The following is a 25,655-nucleotide window of genomic DNA, read 5'->3' on the forward strand; positions in this document are numbered from 1 at the left end:
TCCTACTTGGGGATATGCCCGCAACCCAGGTACATGCCCCTGACCGGAATCGAACCCGGGACCTCTCAGTCCGCAGGCCGACGCTCTATCCACTGAGCCAAACCGGTTTCGGCCAAAAATAACATGTTTTACCATGCAAGTTTAAATACTTTGACATTCAAATAAAAATTCCAATTGCCAGAATGCATGAACAATGGACTACATGTACAATGTATATAAACTAAGAATAGTGACATCTATTACAAAAAGAAATGTAATCAATTTTGGGAGTCATTTACAATCTGTCTGTGAAGTCTAGTCAAGAGAGTGTTTATAAGTTTATTTTTAATCCTTATATTTATGAGAGAGCAATAAACTTGACTCAGTTGCCTATGTGACTCAGAGTTGAGCAAATGCGGAGTTACCTGCGCTGGCCTTGCACACAGAGTGGAATACTTCCATGTGCTATGTATGATTACAGCTGTGATAAGGAATGCTACGAAGACCTGCATATGAAAGAAACGTGTCCACCCCAGCACCATGGTGGTGCCGACGGCCACTTCTCAACATTCTAAAGCACTGTCCCAGGAAGCGTCAAAGAAAAGAATGAAAAAGAACTTGACAAACCACTGTCCACACATAAATCTACCAAGGATCCATTTTTGAACTGTAAAGTGTTAACTGGCAGAAAGGATGGCCTTATAGAACTGGAATCGCACTTAGGAGACTAGTGATGGGAAGTTAGTGTAAACCTGGGGCCCTTCTCTAAGGTCAGAAAGACTGGCCTTGCCTGAAATTGTGGCAAGAGATACTGTGGAGGCAAGAAAGCAAAGGGCTGACTTCTGTGAAGAAAAACAAAACAAAACTACAAATAGAGGAAAAAATGAGGGAGTTAAAAAGGGGACTTAAAAAAACAGCTACAGCAAACCCTCCCACTTTGCAAAAAAATTTTTTTGAAATCAGTCTTTGTTCCCAACCTGAGAATGTCAACTTGAATTTGGAAGTCTGTGTCTTATAGCTTATAGAAAGACTACAACCTTCCTTGACTGTGAGCCATTGGATCTGTGACATTGTGACTTATAATAAGAAATCTGTATCTGGTTTGACCCCTTTCTAGCACAGAGCCTTTAAAATCCTTGGAATCTCAACCAAAAAATTTGTATGCATATATGCATAACCCACAGACACAGGAAACAGTGTGGTAAAGGCCTGGGGCAGTGGCTGGGTGGGCTAGAAGAGGTCAGTGGGGAAAAAAGGGGACATATGTAATACTTTCAACAATAAAGATTTTTAAAAAATGTTAGCATACAAAAAAAAAAAAAACCCTTGGAATTTCCTATGTTGAGAGCAATAAAGGCATCTATTGTTATGTATATCCAGTGACTTTTGGAACGTATCAGGAATGGGGACTATTGACAGGGGACCTAAACATTATTTATTGATACTACCATCCTTTCAGACTGAGATACAATCTGCTACCGGTAGAGATGTGAACAAGTACAAGTGTGACCCAGGGCAGCACGAAGTCAGGAGGTGGCTGGACTTTCTCCTGTCAAAGCCATGATTCTCCAAGTTTAAAGTAAATTCTATGAGCACACTGTTGAAATCTCTTTCTCATGATTTCTGCCCTTTCCTCTTAAATATTACAGATATGAACTTTCTTTAAAGTAATGCTTCATAGTGAGCATCAAGAAATCACAAGGTAAAATGGAACTTTCTGACCCACCTCCCTAAGGAGAGGAGTGAGGCTGGAGGTTGAATCAATCCCCAGTGGCCAATGACATAATAAATCATGCCTTTTCATGAAGCCTTCATAAAAACTGAAAAGACAGTGTTCTGTGAGCTTCCAGGTTAGTGAGCACAGGGAAATGGTGACTGGAGAGGGAATGGAAGCTCCATGCCCTTTTCCTAAACTTTGTTCTATGCATTTTTTATATCTGGCTGTTGCTGAGTTAATATCCTACATAATAAAAGCCTAATATGCAAATTGACTGAAAAGCGGAACGACAGGCCACTATGACATGCACTATCAACCAGGGAGCAGACGTTCAACACAGGAGCTGCCCCAGCCTACAGGCCCCAGGCCAGCCAAGGCGGATGTCAGTGGGTCCCCTCCCCCATCGCCCCGCCAGTCGCCCCGCAGAGGGAGGCGACTGGTGGTGGCAGCAGGGGGTGGGGCCGGAAAGTGGCCCTGATTGCTGGCCGGGCCTAGGGACCCTACCTGTGCACGAATTTCATGCACCAGGCCTCTAGTACTTTCATAATAAACCAGTGCTCTAGTAAGTAAAATATTTCTTTGAGTTCTGTGAGCAACTCTTGCAAATTAATGGAACCCGAGGAGGGATAAATAGAATTTGTAATCTATAGTGGTGGGTTGGTTAAAAGTCCAGGTGACAACCTAGACTTGGGATTGGCCATCTGTTGGGGTGGCAATCTTATAGAACTTAACTCTGAGCCTGTGAGTTCTGAGGCTATTTCTGGGTAGATAGTGTCAGAATTGTGTTAAACTGTGGAACACATAGTTGGTGTGGGAGCATTGGTTGGATGTATGTGGAAAACCCTCCCACATATTGGAATTGGGAGCAGAATGCTGTAGGACCACACCCCTGCTCAGCTGAGAGTTACGGGACCTGGAAAAGGGGTCAGAGAGTAACTCTAACTCTGCTGTGCACATCACAGTTGCTCTTCAGCAAAGACGGGCTCTGGAGGGCTCCTACTCAGAGTCAGCCTTGTGAAATGGACAAAGCACTGGATAGAAAAGCAGTTACCCGGAGGCACTGTATTCCCCAAAATCAAAGACCCCATTCCAGAACTCCTCTAATCTACCAGAAAATTATCTAAATCCAGCTGTTCATGAATGTAATGCCAACTACAAAATCTAGGGCAGGCTCCATAGAGGAAGCTCCGCTTTCTTCTCAAGGTAATTCTGCTCATTGTTCCAGCTTACTGTTTCCAAAGGGAAGAACTGAACTAAATATCCTGCTTTGTGTGGGCATTTGATTGCCTTCCTTGTTGATTATTTTTGCTTTAGGTGGCATAGGTAGGCAGCTGGTTAATTCATATGTGCAGAACTCTCCCACTCACACTTTGCTCCTTACAACTATGCCCCTAAGTTTGGGAACTATTCCATTGGCGTCCAAAGAATACTGTCACTGGGATATCTCAGTATTTTCTTTCTGGGATGTAAACTGGAGGTGTTACCCATAGGTCTCCAGCATCCACAACCATAATTAATTTTTCAATATTTCACACTTTATAGTTGTGATTCCTTGATGGTCACAATGAAGCATTACTTCAAAGAAAGCTCCTATCTGTAATATTTAAGAGGAAAGGGCAGAAATCACAAGAAGGAGATTTCAACAGTGTGTTCATGGAATCTACTTTAACCTTTGAGAATCATGGCTTTGACAGGAGAAAGTCCAGCCACTTTCTGCTGCCCTGGGTCACAACTTGTACTTGTTCACGTTTTTACTGGTACGTCAGGCTGGGTCTCAGTCAGAAAGAATGGCAACAGCAATAAACTGGAAAACAGGCAAAAACAAGCGGGCCAGAATGGCAACCTACAAGGCTGCCAAGTGGCTCCTTTTTCTTCCCAGCAAGAGCAAGCATGCTTTCTCTCATAGCTCACCCACCCACCACATATGTCTGGACCAAAGCGTATTTCACTGAGATAGCCCTATGCTGTGTTTCCAGAGGTGTGATTATATGTTTTTCTTGATGTCTTCTTTCTTATCAAAATAATGACAGCATATATGTGAAAATGCATGGTATTAGAAAAATAAGCGATAGCATTTAAATCAGGTAAGATTTTTTTCCCCGACACATTTGTAATTAGTACATAAATTATCTTTCTGATACAGAATAAGATGTGAAGTTGGTAGAGAGAAAATCCATTTTGACTTCATAAAATACTCATCCCTCACCTCTGTTTGAATTAAAGAGTTTTCAATATAATGCCAACTTATTTATCTGAATATTGGAGGAGAAAAGGTTAATTTTTTAGGTTATTTTTCTTGCCTCACCCAGAACGGCAAGAAAACCTCCCAGGAAACCAACCCATCTGGCTATATTCTGCTTTTTCCTCTGTATGTTCCTTTCTCTCTTCTTCCTGCCCCACTCTCACTGCACTGACTTTACTCTGACTTTTTATTCAATACTAGAGGCCTGGTGCATGAATTCGTGCACAGGTGGGGTCCCTCAGCCTGGCCTGCACAGATTCGCTTAGGGCGTGTCCGGCTCATCTCACCCAGTCCCAATGGGCCAGACCCCAGCAACAAGCTAACCTACCAGCTGGAATGTCTGCCCCTTGGTGGTCAGTGCGCATCATAGCGACTGGTTGAATGGTCAAACGAACAGCTGGACACTGAGCATATTAGGCTTTTATTATATAGGATGCTTACTTTATCATTGGTCTCAGTGTTAACAACAGTTTAATTTCACAGAGGTTTACCTCTCCCCTTTTGTTTGGGGCAAACAAGTATGCACATGCACACATTAATTCTGGAGGGAAAGGTGGTCTTACTACAAATGTAATTCAGGGCCATTGTGGATAGGCATAATATTGGTAGAGGTTTTCTCAGTTCTAATAATCAGGCAGGTGTGTTAGTAAAACATTACCATATTTGGGATGTTAACAACAGGAATCTGGTGCCATGTGACAGCTATCCCCCAGACTCAGAGTCCAGGATTAAAGTCTGCATTAACTTTTTTCTTTCTTCAATTAGTAGCACTAATATAATCCAACTAACATCAATTTCCCCTCCTCCCCACAATGATTAATCTATAAATCCCAGTAATGCTACCAATGCCCACCCACAATTAGTGTAATTAGTGAGGTACTATATTTATCTCAAAAGACAAATATATGGCAATTAAAAGATAATTGGTAAGTAAAAAATATTGAAGAATGCTAGCATTATAACCTAAAAGCAAACATGGAATAGCACTAAAAGTTTTTCAAGAGGCAATCAGAGTAAACAGCTAGGGTTGGTGACTGAGTACAGTAGGGTATTTTTAGATGGATAATTGTAATACTTGAAAACTGACAAACTGTGATTCATCACAACCTATATTCAGTGTTAATAGGCTCCATTTTCATCTCTGGCTCTTATGTTCTGTGCCAATAGTTTCAAACCACTCTGACTATAAATTTGAAACCAAAGACAACAGTTATGTGTTTTAAATCATTTGCTGAAGCAAATACCACAGGTAATGCCAGGTCAGGTTGATACAAAGTTCTTCCTAGAGAGTTCTTGGAATTTAATTTGAACTGTTTGAAATAAGCACACACTGATGCTTATCCATTTACTCCCACATCCCAGATCCTTTGCACAGAGTTGAAAGAGAACTTAAAACAGTACTTATGGAAACTTGAGGAGGTGGGAGAGTTCTCCAGGCACTAATTCAAGTGCATTTTCACTTGCAATACACTCGAAGGGATGGATTTCCTTTTAGTGTCCAGCATGGCTCATAAGTGAGAGGTTTGCATTGGATTTTTGTCCTGCAGATTGTGTTTTTATAAAATTATTAAATAATTAAAGGATATATTAAAGTGTTCCTAAGATCTGAAATTGTTTTCAAATAGTTAGCAACTTGATGGTAGCAGCTCTGGAATGACTATATTAAAATGGATTAAGCAAAACAAACAAACAAAACCTCATAGACACAGACAACAGCAGGGTAATTACCAGAGAAAGGTGGTAGGGGAGGTAGAAGAGGATGAAGAGGAAATAAATGATCATAGAAGGAAACTTGACTTGGGGTGATGAACACACAACACAATATACAGTTTATGTATTATAGAATTGTACAGCTGAAACCTATATAGTTTTATTAACCAAAGTCACCCTAATAAATTCAATTAAAAAATAAAATAAAACAAAAATGGAATTCTGATTGGAAGATATGGGTATGGAACTGTTTTAAGCTAAATTCACATTGTTTTTTATCTAATTGTGTTTATTTGTGATTGAAGAAGAACTGACTGACATTATTTGGAGAAAGTGGGGCAGCTAAAACTCTTTCACAGTAAATAACTCTTTTCCCTGCCACTGGTATTTGGTCTTAGAAATTTGAAGGGAAAGATATTTTCAATCATCATTTCAGTTTCTAATGTAATGAAGATAGTCATACCCAGAGATGCAGGTCTCCACAGCAATTGAATACTTTGTCAGATAACTGCTATTACTATTCACTAAAGAAATATTATAGAGCACCTACTATGGGCCAGGCACTGTGCTTGGTTCTGGGATGCAAAGATTAATGGCTTATAGCAGCTCAGAGTCCAGAAGAGAGAAAATGCAAGAAAACATATGGGAAACTGAGTGAGATATGATTGCTGCAGTGGTTAAAACAGACAGACCTACTAGGGAACATGAGAGGACACTTCATGTAGAAGCGGAATCAGAAAAGCTACATAGTGCAGAAAGCCCCAGAACTTAGTCTACCTTCTTGACAGGTTTTCTGCCTTTTATCATTCCCTGTTCTAGCCTCTGTCTCTTTGTTCTCCATCTTACTCCCGAGTATCCCATTCTTTGTAAGTATTCAAGACACTGACAGTAAGAAGTACATATCATTAGAAGAATGTCTTTGACAGTAAATATGTATCATTAGAATGTAAGTTCCTTGAGGGCCCATTTGGGCCACTATTATATCCTTCAATGAGTAGAATAGTGCCTGTCACATAAGATAAATATTTGAAAAAAAAAATACACACACACACACACACACACAATAGGAACACAATAAACAGCCTTTATGTTCCCTTCCTCTACCTTTTTCATAGTTTTATTCAGATATGTAACTTCTATTAAGTTTATTCCCTCAAATTAACATACTTGCCAATCACTCCATAAAATTTTATTCTATGGATCTTTCCATTTATCAATGATTTTTTAAAATCCAGGGCATGCTGTAGAACATTTATATGTCAAGGTATGTATCCTAGAATGCTATCCACTAATCATCATTAATAATAGACTCATCAACATAATTAAAAGATGACAGATTACCCAATTTGTCTGTGAATGGCCATCCTTAAATTCCTTTATACATAGTACAGTCTACTCATTGCAAATAAGGTTATGTTTCTTTGGGTAAATTCTTAAGATATTCCTGTCAAGCTTTCTTTTTGTTCTTTCTTTTATATTTCATGAGTTTATGTAAATTAGAAATTTGATATAAATGCCCTATATTTAAATTTACAACATTAAGGATTTCTCCTGAGGCCTTACATGACCCTTTTCAATGTGGGCACAGTAACCTTCTGATGAAATTATTCAGATATCCCTATTTTTGAACTGGAGAGAATTAAGTTCCTTAGGGCCAATGTATTTGAGGTTGGTGCTTTGAATAGCACTTATACATGAAATTATAATTACAAAAATCTATCCCAAAAGTCAAAAATATTAGTGTCAACAATAAGTAATTTAATTATAGATATTTATTTCTATTGTTAATGGTTTCATAGTAAAAAGGGGTAATGTATGGACAATCTTTGCTTTATATTTTTAGTGGATGTTGGTTCTAGTGCTCACACTGGCTTTTCTTTTAATCCACTCTGAATTTCCCAATCCTGACCTTTACTTTCATATAATCTAAATACACCAGACAGCTTCCTGTTTGGACTGTGCTAACATCATTTCCATTTGTATATTTTCAGGCAAGCTTTAGAGTGGAAGAAAAGGATAATTTTTATTTTCATGATGAAAAAAGAATTCTGAGTTTGGTAGCAAACAGGGGGGTGGTAGACAACAAATACTTGAGCTTTATTCACTTAGAAATCAGTATAAGCATGACACAAAAGAGCAGCAGATCAGGAATCCAGGGAGTTTGGACACTTCTCATGGCTCATAGTTATCCAAGTAACTACCTGTTGGGCCTTGGTTTCTCATCTGTAAAACAGGGTAATGGACTGACTAATCTCTAGGGTTTTTCCACCAGCAATATAATTCTGATTCTATAAAGTGTTCATACCTTCTAAAATCTGGTAGATAATTATATCAAACATGATACAATTTTTGAGTTTTATTATAGTAAACTTCTCATATGTTAATCATAAGTTTTTTATCTTAATTTGAAAAATACTCTAAAATAAATTAAGAAGATAGCTATCATATTTAAGTAGTCTTGGACTATATCTCTAAATAGCAATTAGACCTTTTCTTAATGCCATCACTTAACATTATTAAAATACTACTTATCTGTCCTGTTCCTCAGTAGGCACAGAGTAAGAAATAGTATTATTAGAAATGAAAATACTAGAAAATAATGAACTACATACATTTCAATTAGCCACTGAGTTATTTTCTTTTATTAAGATAATTATTTTTAATAAAAACAGTGTTACCCTTAAATTCTGTTTCAAAGTGGCCACTTGAAATCATAAATACTGGACCCCTTTGTCTTGAGAAAAGACATGGATAATGAGGCCTATCTCTATATATAAAAGCCCAGCAACCATTACAGCAGAACAACCAGAACGACTGGTCACTATGATGCGCACTGACCACCAGGGGGCAGACGCTCAACACAGGAGCTGCCCCTGATGGTCAGTGTGCTCCCGTAGCGGGAGCACCACTCAGTCAGAAGCCAGGCTCACGGCTGGCAAATGCAATGGCAGTGGCGGGAGCCTCTCCTGTCTACGCGGCAGCGCTAAGGAGCAGCGAGCCAAGTGTTAAGGAGCAAGCAAGCAGGCAGTAAGGAGTGGTGAGCCAAGCAGTAAGGAGTGAGCAGGCGAGTGGTAAGGAACGAGCAGGCAGGAAGTTAAGAGCGAGGGGTCCCAGATTTTGAGAGGGCACAGGCCGGGCTGAGGGACACACCCCCCCTGCACAATTTTTGTGCACCGGGCCTCGAGTATATATTAATAATTATTTAAAAATTAAACACAAGGACAACTGAGGATGATAAACTGCAGAATAAAACTTAACTGTATACATGGGGCCTGGTTTTTGTTGGGGGAAAGGGCATGATAAAATTATAAAAATAAGCTCATTTTACTATTACATTTCTTCTTATGAAAAATTTGAAACTGTTCTGGAAATATGGGTACAAGAGTATAAAACAATAAATACAGGGAATAAATGATTTATTGAAGGTAATTATGATTGTAAACATGACCAAAGATACTATTTGTTTTTACACATCTATATCTTTCTTCATGTACTCGTATCTTTATTCCCATACATTTGGACTTTCTTATTTCTAAATTCACTTCAAGTCTATCTTGAAGTGAAATCAAGTCTATCTTGATTAAACAATATTTGTCATCATCTATATGTCTTTGACCCTGAAAAATTATTCAAAATTTTCTCAAATATACAAACAAAACTCTGCAAAGATAGGCTGAACTAGTCTGTTCTTTCTCCAATAATTGAATTAGATATTTTATAGCAAGGTTTTATATAGTCCTGGGGCACATTAGAACCATTCTAACTCTTTTCAGGGTCATGCCTATCCCATTAATTGTAGTATTAGTCAAGAAACATGATAACTTTTATATTTTTAGTTGTCTCAACTGAATTTTTAGAATATTTTTTATAATTTAGTTTTAAAACCTCCCTCCATGGCTGAACTGACCCTCCCAGATTCCTTTAGATGCCATTGTCATTCCACAGCAAATCTTCTGATTTTTGATGAGAATGGACTTTCATGGAAACCAAGTTTCCTTCTAATTATATCTTGCTTACATTTAAGACAAGCTTTTTGCAAAAGTACATGATAGTTTTTCTGCCTTCCTGAAATTGAATGTCTTTTTTCTTCCTAATAATCTTCATTATCATTTTCTCTCACTTTCCCCATTTGTATATGATGCAAAATCACCTTTCCCCCAAAAGCATTTTCTCTTATAGAAAAATCACTTGTAAGGGAAATACATTCTGATATCTCTCCAAATAAAATGCACTTTGTGCTCAATGTGAAAATTAAAAGAGTGAAAACAAAAGTAATCTGCTCCCATGGCAGCTGCCTCTCTTCTCTGACTAACTTTTACCCTCATTTGATGAACCAAAGTGCTCATCATTAATTCATGGAGCCACTATTGATCAAGTGCCGACTCTGTCAGCGCTACACCAGCACCTAGGGATGTAGCCTTGAACTGAAACAGCCAGAAGCCCTGCTCTCAAGAAGAGTACCCTTTACCAGGGGAGAGAAGCAGGAGAATGATGAAAAAAGTAGAAAACATTTACTGCACCCCAGGCAAGTGCTATGAAGAAGAGGGTCCACGAGCAATTACAGCTGGTAATAGGACCAGTCCAGTATACAGCAAGATGCTACAATTTCTCTCCTTACATCCTCTAACCAAATTAAGCCAGAAAATGGAGACTTTCAGTCTCTTGCAAAAAATCATTTAGCATTATATGGACAACTTTTTCACATATATTAAATTCTTGATGACAGACGGATTTATTGAATTTTTTTCTTGCTTCCTCTCTGTTTCTCTCCTTCAAAACAAGCTACTCTACTGAGTCAGTGGTTTTCACCATTGGCTGCACATTAGAATTGTATGGCAGGATTTGCAAAGTCTGGGTCCCACCCTAGAGATTCTAATTTAATTGGTGCAGCCTGAGAAAATTTTTAAAAATCTAATGTGCATCCAAGATTAACAAGCACTCTTCTATGCAGTGCTTTCAAAAATTCAAGGACTTGATGAAGGGAAAAAAAAGTATATGAGCTGGTTTATTATACATAAGATTGGTTAATAAAGAACAAATAGAGAGGGAAGGTCACACTGTCAAGAATTGACTTCTAAAGACCTTGTTGCCTGAGGAAGAACATTTGAAGAGGAGGAAGAGGAATGGAAGAGATTTCAGCAATGGCTCTTTCTCAGGGAGGGTTGAGATGTGGCTACTGAATTTGCTGAGGAGGAATGAGAATACCTGAACTAAGCTGAGAGGGCCTTGTACAGCCAGAAGCTTTGGGACTTCTCCTTCTGGCACAGAATCCCTGAGCAGGAAGGCCTGGTGTGGGTCTGGGACCCTTCGTTCCTCATGTTTTCCACATGTGATAAAGTCATTAAAACTAACAAAAACTAGTAATACAAGAGTGCTCTGCCAAACCTCGATGTTTGGAGGATGTGAAAACTATGTAATCAAAGATCTGTACTTCAGGGAAATCCAGGAAAATATGCTTGACTTTGCATTTTAGCAGAGTGATGATAAAAGAAATGACAAAGGAATGCCTGTAGCTCATAAAAATTATCTTACTGATAGAAGCGACCAACATGGTCGAAGGCATGCAGGACACAAGGCTTTTGGAAAGCTTTCAGTCACATCAGGCTGATGTGGAGATGTTTCAAACAGAAAGGAAATTTTATGAATATAACCTAGTCAAGAAATCTATCAGTAACACTTCCTGTTTTACCTTTTTAAAGAGTTACTACTGTTGGTGAAGGCAACATTTTAATATGTATAGGAATGATTTTAGGCATCCTTCAATATTAACAAAATATCAGACAGGAAACTTTTTTACAAATATCATGACTGTGCCAAAGTTTTTGGTGAGCATTCACACCTAACTAGACATCAGGCAACCCATAGCAACGAGAAGCCTTATCAATGTTATGAGTGTGGCAAGTTCTTTTGTAACAAATCAGAACTTTCATGTCATCAGAGAATTCATATGATGCCTGAACCATCACACCTGCAGAATGTGGTTAGGGTTGAGGGAAGGGTTCCTTTTTTCATCCATCCAGTCATATTTGCTCAGCTTTTATAAAAAAAATAAACATGCACTCTTTTATTTGAAAATGTAAGGGTTTTGATTTCCACAATTTCTACAGAGCGCACTAACTTGTGAGCTTATAAAGAATATAAAGACTCTTCTTCAACTCCAATCACAAAACAACTGTAGAATTCTTATAAGATTGTGCAGTTTCAGAAAAGAAATTGGCCAAGCATCAGTCTACTTACCTAGCAATTTAATCTAATTTCTCTAGCAATTAAACAATATCCTTAAATACCACTCAATAATATATTTCTCTACTATGTAATAAAAGAGTGAACTTACCAGATACTTAAATACCCAAGTTCACGGTCATGTATTCTATATTGCAGGCCCTTAAGAATTTTGCTGAATGTTGTCTGATCAGTCAATAACATCTGCCTTTATTCAGCCAAAACTAGCCTTTCAATTCTAATTCACTGTGACTCTTTATTCATCACAGGATACACTAATACATATTCAACATTGTTTGAGTTTATTATGTTATGCTGTTAGCTGTAATAGTTTTACAAACCAATGCACAGAATTTCACAATAACAAGTAAGAAAATTGTGAGTCAGTCAGGTCTAAATACTCCAAATGTCTTTATCCAGCAGAGTAACTCTTTTTGGTTTATACATAAGTAGCCATGCTGTGTCAGTTTAACAGTACACAGGTGAGTGAGGGATATTTCTGTCTTCTCCCCATTGGCCATGTTAAAGTAAAAATATGTGAAGAATATAAATTATTAATTGTCATTCATTCCTTTTCAAGTTCCTTCTGACTTATTTCTTGACCTCTAATCAGTTCAGATAAAGTGTGTTTTGGAATAAGAGCATGCTGGAGTGGCAATATGGAGAAATAAGCAGAACAGTGGCTTCGAATATAAATAGAATATGTATTGTTTGCCACTTATTGGGTAAATGAGCTTCACTCAATTATCTAATAGGTGAAATTAATTTAATAATACCTTACTCATCATATCATTGTATCATACAGCCATCTATGATGTCACAATGTCTATGATCTGTGGTGATCTAGTTGTTATTCATTAATACTAACACAGTATACTGCTTTTATAATGTGATACTATGAAATGCATCTACATAGTTGAAGTTCACATCATGATTAATATAAAAGTTACCAGGCTGATGTTAACAAGTAGAAGTGTTTGGGCTACTATTATCTTGAATTCTACAAAAGTTCACATATTTACTTAGTTGAGGGATATCAACTACCTCCTTAAAATACTAGAAAAACTTGTTTTGCTTCTGCTAATAACATGAGAAAATGTTTCAAATTTCTTTGTTCAGTGATGAGCAGAGATTGATGTGGACATCTAAAGACTGCATTATCTTTATGTACATGATTTTCTGGTTGTATTTTAATGTGTGTTATATCCTTTCACATTTGATGATACTGGATCTTTAAATCTGTGTCTACATTATTAATGTGAAAATGAAATAAAAGATATTTGCATCAATCTGTAGAAAAGTTTCTTAGAGGAGAAATATATTTTTATTTGAACAATCCAAAGTTCATGTCTCAATTGGGTGAGTTAATTGAACTTTACCAATTCTTCATCTAAGTTATTACACATATAATGGAGTCTATGGTTTCTGTAAAGGAGAGTCATAAATGTCAGCTTTAAAACCACAGAGACAAAATCGGTAAAATAATACAGTAATTAAAAGAGCAACATGACTGACCAAAGTCATCACCACTCAAACTAATGCTAATTCTTAGTTATGAGTGTTTTTATAAAGTCCTAACTTTATTTTGATGTGTAAATTTTTTTCTCTATTTCTTCAAATTAGATTATGAAGAAATGCAGTTATTATTTTAACAGCTGGACTAGATTGTACCTTTGCATCACTCACAAATTCTATGGTAGGATGTTGTACTTTATAATATCAATGAACATTGTTGTTAAATATTTCATTTAAGTAATCATTTTTTCACATACCATATCAAACAAATGTTCCAACTTAATAAAATACCAGTTGTCTATTAAATCATTTTTCTCAATAATATTTATATTTAACTTCCTTCTTTGCAGCCTTATTTATCCCAACTTTCTCTCCCCACAACTCCCAATTCAAACAAAAAAGTGAAAATAGCAATTAATTTATCAGATGCCTAACCCTCTCCTGATTCCTTTTCTCCTCAAAATGCTACATAAAGGCTTATTACCTCCATTTTACAAATAATAAATTGAGCTCTGACTTGGACACCATCATATGGATTTTACTATACTACAGTGAGGGAGGCAAGGCAGAGGGACATTTAGTTGTCCAACTCGACAAATCCAGCTGTTGAAAGGTGTTAAAATCCCAAAATGAAAGGTGATAGAGAAACCTCAGAAGTGGAATTAGTAATCTGTGCAAATTATTCCCAACTAACCCATTAACATTATAAAAAACATACTGCACACTGCAATTTTCTACAAACAGTTATTCCTGCACGATGCATGCATGCCAGTGTTCCTTAAGCACCTTCTAGTTCCCAGGCATTTCCCATGCCAGAGCAGTACGGCACAGTTCCTGAGATTGAGTAACTCAAACTCTGTTACAGAACATTATTCAAATAGGGGACACTTAACATCTAAAAGTAAGAGGTAGTGTGACATTGGTGAAGACAACGCCCCTGAAGAGAGTTCTAGCAATATTTTCTTGTGTATAAAGAAAGAGGTAAATGCAGAGACAGAAACAAACCTTTATATTTTATTGACTTGTAATGATTGATCAGCTCACAAGTTTTAAGTCCCCAGACTTCTCCATCAGAACTAACCTGAGAATAAATCCCAAATGAATACCAAACCAATTACTGGGTCAGCAAGGCCTGTTTTCTATAGAGGCAAAGACAGAAACTTGTCTTTCTTTATGATGTATGTACTTTGAGCTGTCTACCAAACGTCTTGTAGAGCTTAGGACATTAGTGTTTTGTATTCCTCATCACATTGCAGGCTCTAACCTTGTTCTCAATTACTAACTACTTGGGTGATAGAATTCATCCAACAGTAAAATAAAACTACTTCAAGTATGAAGCTTGCCAAGTGCTTCACAAGACAAACTTACAACCCAACAAACAACTTTCCAGAAATTGAGGGAAAAAGAGTAAAATGGCAAGGAAAGGCAGCATGGGGAATATATTAGCTGAGTAATTACCAAACCGAACAGGAGTTGGAATCAGTCCTCCTTTTCGATGCAGAAAAAGCATCAAAATATTTCTAGGTAGTGTGATTTCCCAAACTCTACTGAAAGCAATCATGGGAAGAGGTACAGCACCAGCATCATGCCCTTCGTGTCCTCTTCTGGGACTTGCCCTGGGACCATAACCAACAGGCTGTCCACACCCCAGGGTGGTAATGTGGCTTGAGGAGATTGAGAAAATGATGCCTCTATCTTACCTACCACCTTATACCATGAGGAAAATCACCAATGCATTGAATAGTTGTGGGATCTGAAATTTCAATGTTAGAATTCTAACTCCATTGAATTAAACAAAATAAGAGTATTACATTCACTTCTTATTAGTTTTGGATTTAGTAGTAGTATCAGTGGTGCCATTGCATAAATATATCACATGGTCACCTGTTAAGGATGACTCTGCATTAAATTCTGAAGAAGTGATGAACATTCACAAACAGGATGCCTTATGACCAGGAAGGAAAGAGTGGCAGTTGCTGAGGGCAGTAGAGAGGCCCTGAGGGCAGAAAGAGAAAAGTCTTCAATATTAATTTTATTTCACTCACAATTTATTGCAGGGGAGGCGGGAGGCTCTTGATTGCCAGAAATATTTTTTCAAGCTATTATTTTTGTGGAGCCCTTTCTATATCTTAGGCATATTCTAATATTTTACTTTCTTTAATTCTCCATCTTCTTCCTTCTCTTTCTTCTTTAAACCCTGTCTTTTCTCAAAAAGGATTTCAGAAAATATTATTCAACTATAAAAAGGAATGAAATTTTGATATATGCTATAATATAGACCTTGAACGCATTATGCTTGATGAAATAAGCCAGAAACAGAAGGACAAATATTGTATGATTCTACTATAAAAGGTACATAAGATAGGAAACTTCATAAAAGCAAAAGTTACAATAAAGGTTACCAGGAAATGGGAGGAAAGGGGAAGGGCAAGTTGCTTAAGGGTACAGTTTTTTGTTAGGGATGATATAGGCGTGGATATAGATAGAGGTGGCATTACACAACATTGTGAAAGCATTTAATACCTCTGAATTGTACACTTAAAAATGATTAAAACAATAAATTGTTAAGTTATGTATATTTTACCACAATAAAAATATTTGATGAAGGACACAGAAATGTGTACATCAGTGTGTATGGGTGTGCATGTGTGTGCATGTGTGTGCATGTGTGTACCTTGTGCATATGTGTGTATGTTTAAAACTGAAACTAAGTAAAATTAATAATGGGAAAATAGGTTGAAATTGGGTAAGTATACATGATGTATGCCATTAGATACAACATAGTTGTTAAAGAAAGATGCAAATTTTGTTCTGATTTTCCTAATAGTCAAAACAAAAATTTATAATATCCATAAAGGAAATATCATGTGATGTGGTAGCCAGTTTCCTCAATTGCATTTGTATAATAAAAACCAAAACAGGTTCCTTTTTTTGTTGCTCTTTATGTAAAATGACTATTTTTTATACTTGTGGTTCCCACTAGAGAAAGTGTAACATGCAAGCAAATTTTAGTTTTTGAATGATTCAATACCTGCACGGGAAAATGCCTTCAATACTTTGCCATCTCCTTTTCATAAGCAAGTCTTCTATGCTTGCTAATGTAGTAAGCAAACTCCTGATATGGCAACTTGCAATTCAATGAGTGTGATTCTAGGAGAGCCCAAAATTGCAATCCATATTTGTGCATCGCAATGCTCAGCAGAATGCATACCACAACGAGGGGTGTAAAGGTGGTGGAAACTACATGGGAATTTTAACACGCTGTATTGAAAAATTGTGAGTTTGAAACTTTAACTTCCTTTGGACAAGAAAGAGGCCTAAGAAAGGAATGTATTCAAGGCCAGAGTTTTGGTTAACAATCTCACTGGCTTCAATGAGACCAGAGTCATTCCTGCCTCGGCTGTGCAGATGTCCTTTGATCCAGGACTCCCAGGAGGATGGCTTTACAAACCATCACCCACTAAGCTAAAATATACCCCAGCAAAAGCAAATAAAAAATTTTAGTTAGTTAGAACACTTTGTTAGTTTGTAAACAATGAGCACATGTATATTTCTGGTTTAAAATTTTTAGCAAGGAAAAACATGAATATGAAGTATTTTTATGAAGAAAGACTAAATGCAAATAAACAAATGCATTCTATTTCATTGTGCAAGTAGAGTCACTTGGTGCTGGCTATTGAGGCTATAGATCTAAAAAATAGTGACTTGAAAGATATTTTATTCAGTATTACTATTTAGTCTCTGAATAATAATGCCTCATTTATATTTTTAAAAACACCTATGGAATGAGTTTGTTTTCATAAGTAAAATTTGCATTAACTAAAATTTACCTATGTAAGCACCAAGAGGTTATTCATTTAACTAAATGGTTGAATATCTTTTTATATTACATATACCAATGGTTTTGGGGTCATATATTTTAAAAATAAAATTTTTAATTTGAAACAATTTTTATATTTACAAAACGCTACAGATATAGTGGAAAGTTTCCATTACCATTTACCCAGGCTCCCCTAATGTCTCATCATACATGAATTATTATACTAAGAGATGAACATTGGTGCATGACTATTAACTAATCCACAGACTGTATTTGCATTTCTCCAGTTTTACCACAAATGTTCTTTTACTGTTCCAAGATCCAATTCAGGATACCACACTGTATTTAGCATCACTGATTTTAAAACCAATCATTTTTAAGGTGAATGAATCTTCAAGACTCATGTTTCCATATTATGAATATCAATTCTATTAAACCATAATTTACTGACTCCTTCAGGGTGGGCAGAAATGAGCTGCACTCTTTGAATCTTATATAACTTGGCTCCATTAGCTATAAATGTGAATATATTCTATGTTTAGAGTGTTTTTAGTATCTGTTTTCTGTCCTGATGATAAAGTACTGCTGCTGTGTTGTTCATAGTCAACGTTGAAGCTGTGGTGGTGGTGGTTATTATCACTGATATTTTCCAATGTCCATCAATTGGTAGTTACAATATCCAACAACATATTTCAATTCTTGTTCTTAACCTCCTTGAACCTTTTGATAAAAGTAAATAGCCCTTTCATTCATATATAGATATAGATTAGATGTAGATATAGATATAGATATAGATATAGATATAGATATAGATATAGATATAGATATAGTCTTGGATTAAGCGACATTACAATCTCTTAGGCTTGCTCTGTGGGTGACTTCACTACCCCTTAACTGTCCCAATTTCTGATTATTTCCCCTCATTCTTCCCCATAATAAAAATGTGCCACGAGGACCTATCGTTGATATTATTTGCTTATCTCTTACACCTACCTTTTCCTTGCTATTCTTACCTGGCACATGACTTCCGCTATCAGCAGTACACTGATGACTTTCTTAAATTTTAAATTACCAGCTGGATAACTTTATCTCAGGGCTAGCTTGCATCTAAAACTCATATCCCAAAAGTGAACTGATAATCTTCCCACCCATTCTTGGTCCTTTTCTTCTATTTATAAATGTTCCTTCACATCAGCCAAAGTCAAAACCTCATCATTTTCTTCACTTTCCTCTCTCCTCTTCTTAATACTACATTCATGGGCTGTCAACATTTATGGACTGAATTTCTCAATACTACATTCATGGCTGTCCCATTTACGGACTGAATTTCTATTAGACTTCATTAATTTGTTCTCATCAATCCTTTTCGGATGGCATCAGCACTATTAGCACCAATCACAGTAGGTGTTTATAAATTGTAAAACAAGATATAAATTACTCTCTGCCAATGCTATGAACTTGTCTCATTTTCCTAGACTTCCTCCTCTATCCATTGGGCATTGAGTTCCATAATTTCTTTTCCTGAAGTCCACATCTGGTCATATCGTTATTTTGCTCAAAAATGTTCAGTGTGCCTTAAAATCTTGCTCTACTCCTTCTGCCAATGGACTGGGAGATCTTTGTTTGTTATTCAATTCCTCTGATCTAGCCCCAGTCAGACTCTCCAGCTCTCTCTTTTTCATCCTCTTCATGCATCCTGGAAACCAAAAAGAAACTATTTGCTGCTTCCCTAGAATTCCTTATTTCCACATCTTTGCTTACATTCTTCTCTGTGGGTGAAGTTCCCTCTTCCATATCTCTGTACTCAAATCTTTGCCAGCCTTCAACATCCACTCAAAAGACACTTCTTACAAAATGCTTTCCCTCAATCCCACATCTGAAAGCAATTCTTCTGCCAAACCCCTCTTTGTGTTTTATCTATATACCCAGTGTTTCTGGTATCACATTTTACCCTGCTCTTAAATTACTCATGCAGGTTTCTCATCTCCCCTGCAAAATGACTTCCAACTCCTGACGACTGTCTGATGCATCTTTTGATCTCCCTAGGTGTCTGAATATCACAGGTGTAAACTCTCTCCTAAAGAAGTCAAGCTCACACCATGCATCTACATAACCATCCATCTCTGTCACTGTTTCCTGGAAACAAACTCCCAGTCACTGAAGTTTTTTGCAGTGACTTACTTTCTCTTCGCCACTACTCCAGGCACCAGTTGGATGGACTGCAAATTCAGGTGTTGAAATCCAAACCGCCAATGTAATGGGAGTAAAAGGTTTCACCGTGGGGGGTAATTAGGTCATGAAGGCTCTGCTCTTAAGAATAGGATTAGTGCCCTTATAAAAGGGACTCCAGAGAGCTCTAGTCCCTTCTGCCATGTGAAGATACAATGAAAAGATGGCAGTTTGCATTCTCAGAAAGGGCTCTCACCCGAACACTGATCTCAAGTTTCTAGCCTTCAGAAATGTAAGAAATAAGTTTCTGTTGTCTATCAGCCACCCAGTCTATGGTGTTTTTTTAAAGTAACCCAAACTGACTACAACACCAGTCAGTCATTTCAATGCACATGTAGATGATTCATCCAACCACTGACTCTCAGAGCTCAATCCCTCTTTCCAGAGATCTAGTTCACTGCTACAACTCAGCTACCCATTGCCACATTCACATGCTAGAACTTGCTATTACCCATTACCAACTTTAAACATTCTGCTCCCTCAACATCACTTTCTCTTCTGCTCACTCACTCCAGAAACCACTCTTCACAATTATTTAGCCCAGAAGTACCTACAATTCACTAACTCTATCCCCTTATCCACTTATATTTCATGGACCATGACTCACTATAATCACAGTGTGACATACAGCTCCAGTGCATATGCTCTTTTATTGAGTGTTCATACTCACTTGGCAAAACCCTAACCTTGTTAAATCCTACTCTCTACTTACCTCCTGCTTACAGCCAAACAGCTGAACATGGCTGAAGGAAAAACACACCCATGCTAACTGAATTCAAATCAAATATGATCCCAACCTCAAATAAATCCTCAGTATTGCTGGCAACTCTCTATATATTTTTTCTGGTTCATTTATTCACCCACTCTCTGTGGCTACACCCCTTACTTTCTCATTGCTCTCAGTGATCACAGTATTTCTTGGAAGAGAAATAATCAAAAGAGAATTTCCACAGTTTCCCATAACTTCCCCATCTACCATCTTCTGGATCTGTGCCTATCTAATATAACTCTTCTTAGTTACAGTGGATTAACTGTCTTTGCTCTTATCTACAGCTTCCTCCTTTACTCCTTTCTGTTCACACTCATCCTTCATGCCTATTCAAGGACTTGATTCTGTAATTGTTCCTTCTCTCCTCTACACCATTAAGATTTTTCTTTTAAATTCTTAATTGACCATTCTCAGTTGCACACATACTTGTGATATATCTCTCTTTAAAAGAGGAAAAACTTAACCTCAATCCTCTCCAAATAACACCTCATGTCTCTGCCCCTTTTATGTGAAAACTCTTCAAAAGAGTTACCTTTGCAGTTTCCCATTCTCTCTTGAATCCACTCAAATTATGTTTTGGTCTTAACTATTCCAAGGTGCCTACTCTTGAAAAGGATACTGGTGACCTCCATACTGTCTAACCCAGGGGTCCTCAAACTTTTTAAACAGGGGGCCAGTTCACTGTCCCTCAGACCGTTGGAGGGCTGGACTCTAGTTTAAAAAAAACTATGAACAAATTCCTATGCACACTGCACATATCTTACTTTGAAGTAAAAAAACAAAACGGGAACAAATACAATATTTGTATTTGCATGTGGACCCGTGGTCTAATCCAATGGGCAACCTCAGCCTTCAATGGCACTCTGTGCCTCACAAGCATTCAGCAGGATTTGTCCACTTTTCCTTCACTTGGTTTCCATGATTTCACACTTTTCTAGTCTTCCTACCTCATTGGTTACCTCTTTTCTGTCTCCTTTATAAGCTCCAATTTTGCTTCTCTACATCTAAAAATTAGCAATCCCACAGCTGTCTTCAGCCCTCCTCTCTTCATAGTCTACCCTTGGTCTTGGTAATCAAGTCCAAGTTCTATGGTTTTCTAAAATTTCTGTAATCAAACCACTCCAAATTTATATCCCTGGCCCAAACATTTCCCTGTATTCCAAACTTGAATATTCAACTACATATTCAGTATCTCCCAACTGTATATGTAATCAGCATCTCAAAATTATGTCCCACACTGAATCGTGATCCAATTAGACCTCTTCTCTAATTCTACACCATTAGTAAATGCCACCTAAATCATTTGCATCCTGGAATCATTCTTGCCTCCTCACACCCAGTCAAATCTATAGGAAACTCCTGTCAACCCCATGGTTGGTATACTACACTCAATCTCTACTCAACCCCTCCTTACTACTGCTGCAGTTCAAGTCAACATAGTCTCTTACCTGAATGTCTGCAATAGACTGCTGAATGGTCTCCTTTACTCTTCTCTCTGGTTGTCCCCCTTCCCCTCCTAACTTGCAATAAGTAATTAAATGCACTAATTAAATCAAAACCTAAATAAGTTAGAATAGGCTCAGTGTGAGACCACAAAGGAGTTGCCTATGAATAAAGTCCTTGAGATACAACTTGCTAAGTAGCATCCCTTCTGGATTCTTAAGACATTTTTTAATGTATTCCTGGTTCCTCACAGGGCTAGAAATGAAAGACTTTCAGATCAGCAAATTAATAATATCACCAGAAATCTAGAATGATAATAATTTTATAAGGTATAAGGTTCATTTAAAAATCAGCTTAGAATTACTCAAAAATAGAATGGATTCTTAGAAATACAAATACCACCTGGTTCAGGTGACTCATCAACCACTGGAAGAAAAGCAGACAGTGAACTTTTAAAAGGAATATGAAAAAGTAAAATTTCATTAGTGTTCAGAGGGACAATGGGTTCAAATAAGGAGTCTATTAGAAAATGCTCTGTATCCTTGGAAACAGTTTTTAAACTCTCCCTCATACACCCTAATCCATGAAACAATCTTTTTTAATGCTAGTTACTCCGGTTGGCTTTTACTGGAAATGGCTTGACCTCTCAGGGTAAAAGCTCTCCCTTGGTGCTCATTCTAGCTTCTTCAAGCACTAGCCCACAGTACTGCAAAACCTTTCACATTAGAAATTCCTGCTCCACTTCTCAAACATCAGTTCTTTTCCACCACTAATTATCTTCCACAGCCATTTTCATTTATTTTATTTATCAAATAATTTGATAATGTTTACTATGTGCTTGGCACTATTTTAAGTGCTGCATAAATATTGACTCATTTAATCTTCCAAACAATCCTGGGAGGAGAAGAAACTGAGGAACAGAGAGGTTAAGTGATTTGCCCAAGCTCTAACATTCTCAGTAACTACATCCTGTTCTAACATGTGAGGGGAAAAAAAAACCCACATCCGGGGAGCAAAGGATAGTGGGTATTCTTGATCAAGAAAGACACACAGGTGTTTAAAAAGAAGGAATGTGAAAAACTGGAAAATAGCTAGAACCACCTACACAGAGCAAACACTCCATGATGCAGGCCTTTTACATTAAGAATTGGTTTTTTATGCAATGGCAGATGATCTTATATGTCACTAGACTGATTTCTTCTGGAGCACCCTGACCAGAGAATTGGAGAGAAAGTGGAGGCAATGATGAAAAGCATATGTAACAGATTGGGGAAAGATAAAGAATAATACCTGGGAAGGAAAATCATACATGTACATATGTAGCATTCGTCAGAATACCTTATAAGTAGAAAGTTGCTAATATACAGGTGGACAGGGATTCAGAGTGATAGGAAAATACCAAATAATCCCCACATATAAGAATAGGAAGCCTAGGCTTTGTATATATAATTTAGCAATATTTTTTGCCTGGCGGCATTTGGGATTATCATTATAAAAATCTACCTTCTCGGAGAGAAACTAAGATGGCGGCATAGGTAAACACCGGGAAATTGCTGCCTCCCACAACAACTTCAAAAATACAACGAAAAGACAAAACGGACATCATCCAGAACTACAGGAAGGCTGGCTGAGTGTAAATTCTACAACTAGAAGAAAAGAGAAAATCACACTGAGACCCAGAGGAGCTGCGGAAGTAAAGTGCAAAGGTACGGAGGCTTGAGCGCGGGCAGAAAGGGGCTGGTACCTGAGGACGCGGCTGTCTTTTTTAATCAGGAGGGAGTCACAAGCTCCCGACTGCTCTGAACTCTGGTTCCAGGAAGTCTCTGGGGACCCAGGACTCATACGGGGAGAAACTGGACTGTCTGGCAGCGGGCAGAACTCTGAACTTGAGGGTGGCTTTCCCTCAGAGGTGCTTGCAGCAATTATCAGGACACTGAGATGCGCGGCCCCTTAGGGCAGGGCTGAGGACCAGCCATAGCTGCTTGTCCGCCCTTTGATTCCCTGAGACCCCGCCCCACCCAGGCTGAGGCAGAGGCTTTTGCATATGAATGCCCTGGCCATTTGCAACCTGAAAATTACCTAACAAATTGCAGCTGGGCCAGACAGACCCAGAACTTCCAAGAGAAGGCCCAAGGCCCCACAGCAGATTGCATTGCTTCACAGCTGGGCCTCATCAGGGCACCTCCAAACTCCAAAAAAGGAAGGGGAATCTGCAGTTCTCTTCGTAACTCCTGCTGGGTAGCCTTAGGCAGAGGCTAAATTAGCACTTCCTTAGATCCAAGAGCCAGTGTACCCAGTGGTCAGAGGGGGACCATCCAGATTACAACTCCTCAGATCCATAAGGGACACACTCAGGGCACAGACTCAGTGAGCACCAAAGCCCCACTGAAGCAAGTCTTGCCCCAGAAGGGTGTCTTCAGCACAGAAGTTCTCCCACTGCAGACACAGCTGATTCTCACTGCCAACTGGCCTGGAGGTCAATTCCTCCCAGTGATCCTACAACAATCAAGACATAACTACAACAAGACTGTGCACAAAGCCCACAAGGGGGTGCACCAAGAGTGTCCACCTCAGGTAACTGGGGAGGCTGAGACACTGGGCCCTATAGGACACCTAGCACACAAAACCACTCTACCAACACAGGGAAGCATAAAAAATGTGAAGACAAAGAAACAGGTCACAAATGACAGAAATGGAGGAAAGCAAACGACTGGATATAGAGTTCAAAACCACGTTTATAAGGTTTTTCAAGAATTTTATGGAAACTGCCGATAAATTTAGTGAGACCCTGGAGGATATGAAAAAACACCAACTAGAAATTAAGCATACACTGACTGAAATAAAGAATAATATACAGAGATCCAACAGCAGACAAGAGGATCCAAAGAATCAAGTCAAAGATTTGAAATACGAAGAAACAAAAAATACCCAACCGAAAAAGAAAAAAGAATCCAAAAATATGAAGATAGTGTAAGGAGCCTCTGGGACAACTTCAAGCGTACCAACATCAGAATTATAGGGGTACCAGAAGAAGAGAGAGGGCAAGATATTGAAAACCTATTTGAAGAAATAATAACAGAAAACTTCCCCTACCTGGTCAAAGAAATAGACTTACAAGTCCAGGAGCGCAGAGAACCCCAAACAAAAGGAACCCAAAGAGGACCACACCAAGACACATCATAATTAAAATGCCAAGAGCAAAAGACAAAGAGAGAATCTTAAAAGCAGCAAGAGAAAGACAGTCAGTTACCTACAAGGGAGTACCCATACGACTGTCAGCTGACTTCTCAACAGAAACCATGCAGGCCAGAAGAGAGTGGCAAGAAATATTCAAAGTGATGATTAGCAAGAACCTACAACCAAGATTACTTTATGCAGCAAAGCTATCATTCAGAATTGAAGGTCAGATAAAGAGCTTCACAGATAAGAAAAAGCTAAAGAAGTTCATCACCACCAAACCAGCATTATATGAAATGCTGAAAGGGATTCTTTAAGAAGAGGAAGAAGAAAAAGGAACTCTTACCATTTGCCACAGCATGGATGGAACTGGAGAGTGGATAAATACCACATGATCTCACTCATTTGTGGAATATAATGAACAATATAAACTGATGAACAAGGACTGATCCAGAGACGGAAAGGCATTGATTGGAGTGTCAGGCCTTGGAGGGAAGGTAGGGGAGTGTGGGGGTAAGAGGGAAAGATCAACCAAAGGACTTATATGCAAGCATATAGGCCTAACCAATGGACACGGATAATGGGGGAGTGAGGGCATGAGTGGGGGGGGGGGGGTAGGGGGCAACGTGGGGATAAGGACACATATGTAATATCTTAATCAATAAAAAATATCTTTTAAAAAAATCTACCTTCTCAAACAGGATTAAATCAAAGTGGTACAAGTGGTTATACACTTAATTCACTTGGACAGAATTCATTTGCTGAGTGGCCACTGTATTTAAGGTTCTCTGATAGTGTATAAAGGTTATCACTTTAGGATGACCCTAGCCCT

At 38.0% G+C, this 25,655-nt stretch overlaps 1 protein-coding gene across 24 annotated transcripts in view; it reads right to left on the reverse strand.

Moving 5' to 3' along the window:
* The window catches only part of RIMS1 (regulating synaptic membrane exocytosis 1), a 411,771-nt gene that overhangs the window by 356,192 nt on the left and 29,924 nt on the right, over positions 1-25,655 (reverse strand). The window lies entirely within an intron of this gene.

The sequence above is a fragment of the Myotis daubentonii genome, chromosome 6 (genome assembly GCF_963259705.1).
Source record: "Myotis daubentonii chromosome 6, mMyoDau2.1, whole genome shotgun sequence".
Taxonomy (NCBI): Eukaryota; Metazoa; Chordata; class Mammalia; order Chiroptera; family Vespertilionidae; genus Myotis; species Myotis daubentonii.